Here is a 7,754-nt window from a genome sequence, read left to right as displayed (position 1 = left end):
ATATAGTCAAACGAACATCGTAACTGGTTGTTCTATAAAGACTAATGTTGGATATACCACAATCTATGTAGAGGGATATGGTTGATCAATATAGGAGAAGTCCCTCCTACATAATGGGAGTAATATCTTAGGCCACTTGATTGAGTGAGACTAGAAATACATGGCCATGCTCAAATAAGTTGATATGAGATGTCATACTTATTTGTGTATCATAGTTCACTTAAGATATCAAGAAACATGGGATGGACCATGCAAGTGTGACTATTTCATGACTTGTGTCCATTCCAAAGATATAGGACTTAAGGATTAATGCATGAAAGGTTAATCACAAAAGGTTATGTCGAATCATGACTTCTCGTAACTTAAGTAGCAATGATGCATTGCTAGATGCCACTCATTGTTTGTAACATTAGAATCGTTCTAATATTACTGCTAACGTTACAAGAACCTATAGGGTCACACTTGAAATGAACGAAGTAAAACATAGTTGGTATTGTATCCTGATTGTCAGATGAATTAAATTAATTATAGAATTAATTTAATTGGGCAATCAAATTGTTGAACATACTATACGTGCAAGGATGTTGTACACATAATCAGAACATAATTTCATTAGTATATGAATTTGGTTCGTATATAAGTTTAAACAAAAATAGTTTACCGAAATCTTTATTATATTAATGTAATTATAATTTTCGGTTAAACATTATTATATTTATTTTAATGGTGACTATTATGTTCAGGTTAATTTTAATGAATTAATATTCATTAAAAAGATATACCAATTAAAAGTGTATTATATATGGAAAGGGTAAAAACCCTAAAGAGATAATATATAAATAAGCCCGAAACTATGCTAAAGGGTCTAGCAGCCGTCAAGCATAAAAATCACTGAAATAGTTTCTGAGATTTTTCTACCGTTCATTGTCAACTGGGTGGACTATGTAGAGGCTGACATCGGAAAGGTTGCGGCTTGGTTCGATAGTGGTTCAGGATTGCCGTTGCCTAGGCGTTGCTATCTACCTAGATTGAAGTTTCGGTAATTTCGAAACCTTTTATCACCCCGATTCGTTCCTTACACATGGATCCATGGTTTGGATCGCCAGAATGTTTTTAATTATTTTATTTTTCCACTGCGCCTTGGAGGCACCGGCGTTCCAACAATGGCAGCATGGAGAACCTTTCTCAGTGGAGTTTTTAGTTCCTATGCGATGATGAGCTTAAGAGCTCTATATAACTGTGATAAAATCAGAAACTTTTTAGGGGATATTAGGAAGAATAATTACTCATAAAGAAATAACTGAAATTGATAATTAAAAAAAATTCCAAAATTTAATAAAAATAAAAAGTATTTTTAATAAAAATAAAAAACATAAAATAATAAATAAATATTTTTAAACATTTTCATCACTGGATGGTTCGCCAGGTGGGGCTGGCGATGAGATGTGGAGCTACTGACAAATCTGCTGTAAAGTAGCATCAATGTTGTCAATCGTTGAAAACATTGCTGCTCGAATCGAGTGAGGCGCTAAGAGATGTCAGCATATGAAGCCGCCGCATGAACTGGACAAGAGGGTGGTGGTGGCTGAGACGGTGGGTCCTCGTGCTATGGAGGGACATCATCAGGAATGTCCTCGTAGGCCTCCTCCTCGGTAGATTGGGCGAGATGATATTGAAGAGGGTAGGTTCTTCGACGCTTTTCGATCATCCTCATGCTAAGTATGCTCAAGATGCCTTGTGGAGACATTTGGATGATTCTTGGGCTGTGGTGCTGAGGAGCTTGAAGTGTCGAGCCAATTGAGTAACATAGGGACCAATAGAGATAACCCCCTTCCTATGCTGCTTCGTCTGGTGCTGAATTGCAAGGGCGATGAAATAGGCAAGGTTGATTACGTGCTCGTGCGACATACACCATAAAAAGTAGGCGTCGTGAGTGTTGACGACGCCAGTGCTCTCTCGCCTTCCTGTAATTTTGTGAGCCAAAATGGCATGTAGGTACCTCAGAGATGGAAAAAGAGCTGATGCCTTAGAGCGGCTAGGATTGTAGGTGGGTACTAGTACGTCCCAGCACCGTAAAGGAGAACGATGGATGTGGCGGTTTAGAGCATGTAAGTCAGTCTCCTCCTTAAATTCCTCCGTATATAAACCCAGTGCCGTACCAAATTCTAAGACGCTGAGTTGGCAGACTAATCCGCCTAGACGAAATTGGACCGTACCGGGATTATTGTAGTTTGTCATTACGGTCTAAAGATGGAATGTTGAGCATAGTTCCATCGTGATCTCGAGGAATGTTGGCTTGATGATCCCAAAGAACAGCTCCTAAGGGTCGGTGGTTAGGAGGGCCCAAATCGCTTCAGCCAACTGAACTTGTTCTACCGCAGCCCAGTCGATACAACGGCCCCCAATTAAAGGTCGGGCTCGGAGTATTTGGAATAGTTCTTATTAGGGCCCAATGGGGAACCTCAGGAAAGGGTGACAGACTTTCACGGTAGGACCTGAGGAAGATGTCGCTCCCTTCCTTTACTTTGAAGCAGGGACAGTGGCCTTTTTACAACGTGAAGACGACATTGTATACCTGCAAGTGGAAACATCAATTCGTGTTGATGAGTAGACAAGGAAAAAAATTTGCGACTAAATTCGAAAGAAAAATGCATAAATATGTTCAGCCACAACTAATAAGTTTAACTAAAACAATAAGTTCAATGACCTATTTTTGTGGCATTAGCATGGTGATATAAGTAAAAATGGCAAAGAATGTAATGCACATACTATATGAATGAATAGAAATGTCAACACAAAAGGCATGATTACTTCAACTGTCCTAACCATGAATACTCACTTCTAACTACTTAAATGGAGTAAAGAAATCATGTAATGAGTAAGAATTTGAACAAGAAAAAGATGATAACTTGTTCTATAAATGAAATTTGTGTGATAGAAAGATGAAAATAACATGAAAATATAGATTACTATGATAAATAGCATTATAAATCAGTGAAATAAAAGAGAAAGGAGTAAACAAACGCTAAAGGAAAGAGATTGAGCGTCAAGAACGAAGTTGGGAGCGGTGCATGGGCGTGGCAGAGAGGGCGTGTGGACTTGCAGCGGCTAGGGTTAGGGTTTTTGAGTGGGGAAGACAATGAATAGTGCAGTGTATTTATAGATTTTATGGCACACGGCCAGGTAACATGCTCGTGTTCCCCAATTTCAGCCCGTGTGATTTGCGAATTTTGAATTTGGGCGTGTCAGACATTTAGTACATGCCCGTGTTCCTTGGGCGTGTGGGTGTACACGGTCGTGTTACACAGTCGTGTCTGGCGTTGTTCGCTTCTCCCACGCCCATGTCAATCTAACAGGTTCGACCACGGGTGCTAGACACGGGCATGTCACACGCTCATGCTGTTTTAATAGGTTCACCCACGGTTCTTCCACACGGGAATGTCGCACGCCCGTGTTGTTTTGACAGGTTCGACCACGGCCATGTCACACGGCCATGGCATTTTATCGTAGCCCGTGTTTGGGAAAATCTTTGCCCTATTTTCACACGGCCATGGCATTTTATCGTAGCCCGTGTTTGGGAAAATCTTTGCCCTATTTTCACACGGCTTTAAGCACGCCCGTGTGCTTGGTCGTGTCTCTATGGAAAACCTATATTCTAGATCTCCGTTAGTAAGTTAGGTGTTGAAAACTAAATTTTAAATATGTTAATATAGTTAGTGCTCGGGTTGCCTTCCGAGAGGTATAGTCTCGACTTACCTCTCCGTTGAATGATCATGGTGGTTTGAGAAGTTTATACTCCTCATTCCAGCTATCAATCTCATCAAAATAAGGTTTTAAACGGGTGTTGTTTACCTTAAAAGTGCCGAACTTGGGATGACTCACCTCGACTGTACCGAATGGGAAAATGCTAAGTACCATAAGAAGGATTTCTTCATTCAATGTGGTAGTGACAATATGGAGATCTGCGACATCTAAGAAGACTCTATCTCCAACCTTAAGTTGATTTGGAAAGGTATTGAGCTCATCCTGGCGTAGTTTTGGTTTATCATGTGTTCTCGATTTATGTGTCTACCATTCATCTAGCTCCTCAATCTGTAACCTTCGATCTTCATGAACAGGTCCTCTACTATTACTTCAGAATGACTAATGTGCTTCCTTTAGACTCATTTCTTGCAAAGTAGGTTGTACCATATTGTCAGTTTTAGTAGAATGGGTGAAACGATCACCTTCAATTCCGATGTGCTGCCAGAATTGCGAGCTTGAAGAGTGATTGTTTCGTCTCCCACACGGAGTGTGAGTTCACCTGTACCAACATCAATAATTGTTTTAGCGGTTGCTAAAATGGGCCTTCCTAGAATTCAAGGAGTGTTGCTATCCTCTTCTATGTTTAGAACAATGAAGTCTACAGGAAATATAAATTTATCAATTTTAACTAGCACATCTTCAATAATACCCCTAGGAAATCTTATAGTTTTATCTGCTAATTGAATGCTCATCCTAGTCCGTTTGGGTTTCCTAAAACCTAATTTTTTGAACATTTTGTAGGGCATGATGTTAATACTAGCCCCTAAATCAGCTAATGCATTATTAACATCTAAACTACCAATTAAGTAAGGAATCGTAAAACTCCTTAGATCTTTTAGTTTGTTGGGTAGTTTATTTTGGAGAATAGCTGAGCAAACTGCGTTTAGCTCCACATGCGACGCCTCGTCCAACTTCCACTTATTTGCTAAAAGCTCCTTTAAACATTTCATTGCGTTTGGCATCTGCGATAGGGCTTTAATAAACGGTAAGTTAATATATAATTTTTTAAGAGTTTAAGGAATTTACCAAATTGTTCATCTGAGTGGTCTTTCCTTGTCGCGTTGGGGTATGGCACATGAGGTTTGTATTTGACATTCACTGATTTGTTTGTGTTATGACCTACTTCACCTTGACCTTTGCTTACCACAGTTTCTTGAATTGGTTCTGGCTCAAGCTCAACGAATCTTTCTTCATCTTGAACATTAATCGCGTTGAGCTGTTCCCTTGGGTTGGTTCAGTATTACTTAGCAAGCTACCTTGTGGTCGTTCGGAGATTAGTTTGGAAAGCTGGCCGATCTGAGTTTCGAGCCCTTGGATCGACACTTGTTGATTTTTAAGTGTTGTCTCGATATTCTAGAAATGAGTTTCTGACACCGATATAAACTTTGAGAGCATCTTTTCAAGGTTCAACTTCTTTTCCTGTTGGTAGGGTGGTTGCTGGTAGCCTGGAGGTGGTCTCTGATTTCCTTGGCCTCCCCATGAGAAATTTGGGTGGTTCCTCCAACCTGCATTGTAAGTGTTACTATATGGATTGTTTTGAGATCGAGAATTATTACCCATGTAATTTAACTGCTCGTTATCCATGATGAGGCCATAAGGTTGGTATTCCAAATTGCTTGATCCACCTCCACTTGCTTCGCACTACATTACTGGGTGAACCTGTGCAGAACTAAGAAAACCATCAATTTTCTTATTCAAGAGTTCTACCTGATTAGAGAGCATGGTGACCGAGTCAACATTATAAACACCGACTATTTTCATTGGTTTTGTCCTCATGACTTGCCACTGATAGTTATTCAGTGACATCTCCTCTATAAACTCATAAGCATTTTTAGGTGTTTTATTATTGATGGTTCCGCCAGCAGCTACGTCAACCATTTGCCGAGTCAAAAGATTCATGCCATTATGGAACGTTTGAAGCTGAAGCCAAAGTGGTAACCCATAGTGAGGGCACCTTCTTAGTAAGTCCTTGTATCTTTCCCATGCATCGTAAAGAGTTTCTAAGTCCATCTACACAAACGAAGAGATATCATTATGTAATTTAGCCATTTTATCCGGCGGAAAATATTTTTGTAAAAATTTTTCGGTCATTTGTTCCCAAGTAGTGATTGACGCTCGTGGTAATGAGTTCAACCACCGTTGAGATTTGTTCCTCAATGAAAAAGGGAATAACCGAAGACGAATGGCATTATCAGAAACACCATTAATTTTAAATGTATCGTATAGTTCCAAAAAGTTTGCTAAATGAGCGTTGGGATCCTCATCCTGCAAACCATCAAAATGAACAAATTGTTGTAGCATTTTAATTGTGCTAGGTTTCAGTTCAAAAGTATTTACAGCTACTGTAACACCCCTTACCCGTATCTGTCGCTGGAACAGGGTACGAGGTATTAACAAATTATAGTATATACTATTAAATAAAACCCAACAAAAATATGGCGTGCAATTTGATCATGAATCATTATAACATATGCCACTAACAATACAAACCAATTTCAAAGGCTTCGTACAAATGATTAGTTTGATACTATAATTAGTATTTTAAACCTAGACAATTATGACACGTAACAAAATAACTAAGTCTGCTACACATGCCATATTTCAAAATGTTGAGTTCGAATACCAAGAGTATTGATAGTGCGGGCGGATCTTCAACGATCTCTAACTCCTGTGCTAGCTGGATGACACTATAAGACAAAGGAGAGAAAAGAAAGTAAGCTTATAGCTTAGTAAGTAAGTAAGTATATAAATAACAAAAAAGGAATCTAATATGTTTACAACATAACTCAATTATATAATATTTTAATTTTACTATTTACTCCGATTTGATCAAGCTGTCCCTCCTGCATCATGATCACTAAATAAATCATAACTCGAGTTACGAAACTTGAAATTCAAATCTGTAAAATTTCCCTAAATCTATACTCATGAAAATTCTTACTAATTTTTTTCTAGAATTTTTGGTTCAGCCAATTAGTACAGTTTATTAGTTAAAATTTCCCCTGTTACACAGCTCAACTGATCTGACCTCTATTCACTACGAATTGAATTTCTCTCAGTACACAATTCAAATAACCATGAAACCTATTTCATTTAAAACTAGACTCAATAAGGAATTTATGAATATAAACTATATATACTAATTTGATTTGTACAATTTTTAATAATTTTTCAAAGTTGGAACAGGGGATCACATAGTCATCCTGAGCAAGTCACACACAATTGTAAATATCTCAAAATATAGAATTCCTTTGCTTGCTCTGTTTATTTTATATGAAAATAGACTCATTAAGCTTTAGTTTCACATCTCATTCAACCTCTAATTAAATTTCTTCTATTTTTGGTGATTTTTAAAAATCACGTCACTGCTACTGTCCAAAACAGTTTTAATGCTAATTTCACTCTTTGACACATTCTTTGTGCTAACCTCATTTTAGCTTATATATATATCACAAATCATTTTCACCACATTTCATACATCACAAGTATAGTCCCATGACTACAATGTCACCACAAAGCCATCCCGTTGAACAATTCGGATTAATCCTCGATACTTGATGGTTTCAGCACATAGCCCCACCATCATATTTCATTTAATTCGGCTCTCTTGTACACATGGTGAACACTTAGTACCACTCATGCGACCTAGCCAATTAGTCTCGTAGCTCTCTTGTCTACATGGTGTCCTTCACTTGGAATCACGCATGCGACCTAGCTACATTTATCTCTCACATAGCTCTCTTGTCTACATGGGATACATCCCGTATCACACATGTGACCTAGCTACTACATAGTATCTCGTAGCTTTCTTGTACACATGATGTGCACTCAGCACCATACATGTGACCTAGCTACGCTCCCTCTATTTTATTCGATCTTTCCGAATGTTCAACCGAGATCACTCTCTCTATTACTTATTTCTATTCTTCCAATAGTCGATTTATACTTCA

General features: G+C 38.4%; 1 non-coding gene across 1 annotated transcript; it reads left to right on the top strand.

Annotated features, from left to right (window-relative positions):
• The first annotated feature begins 5,740 nt into the window (after window positions 1-5,740).
• On the top strand, window positions 5,741-5,846 carry LOC121205396 (small nucleolar RNA R71). The gene has a single exon (XR_005900474.1). It is a non-coding gene; the product is annotated as a small nucleolar RNA R71 (small nucleolar RNA).
• Window positions 5,847-7,754: the final 1,908 nt, after the last annotated feature.

Source organism: Gossypium hirsutum, chromosome A08 (assembly GCF_007990345.1).
Source record: "Gossypium hirsutum isolate 1008001.06 chromosome A08, Gossypium_hirsutum_v2.1, whole genome shotgun sequence".
In the NCBI taxonomy this organism is placed as follows: domain Eukaryota; kingdom Viridiplantae; phylum Streptophyta; class Magnoliopsida; order Malvales; family Malvaceae; genus Gossypium; species Gossypium hirsutum.
Note: the sequence above shows the minus strand (reverse complement) of the source record. Positions and strands in the feature narration are given on the sequence as shown.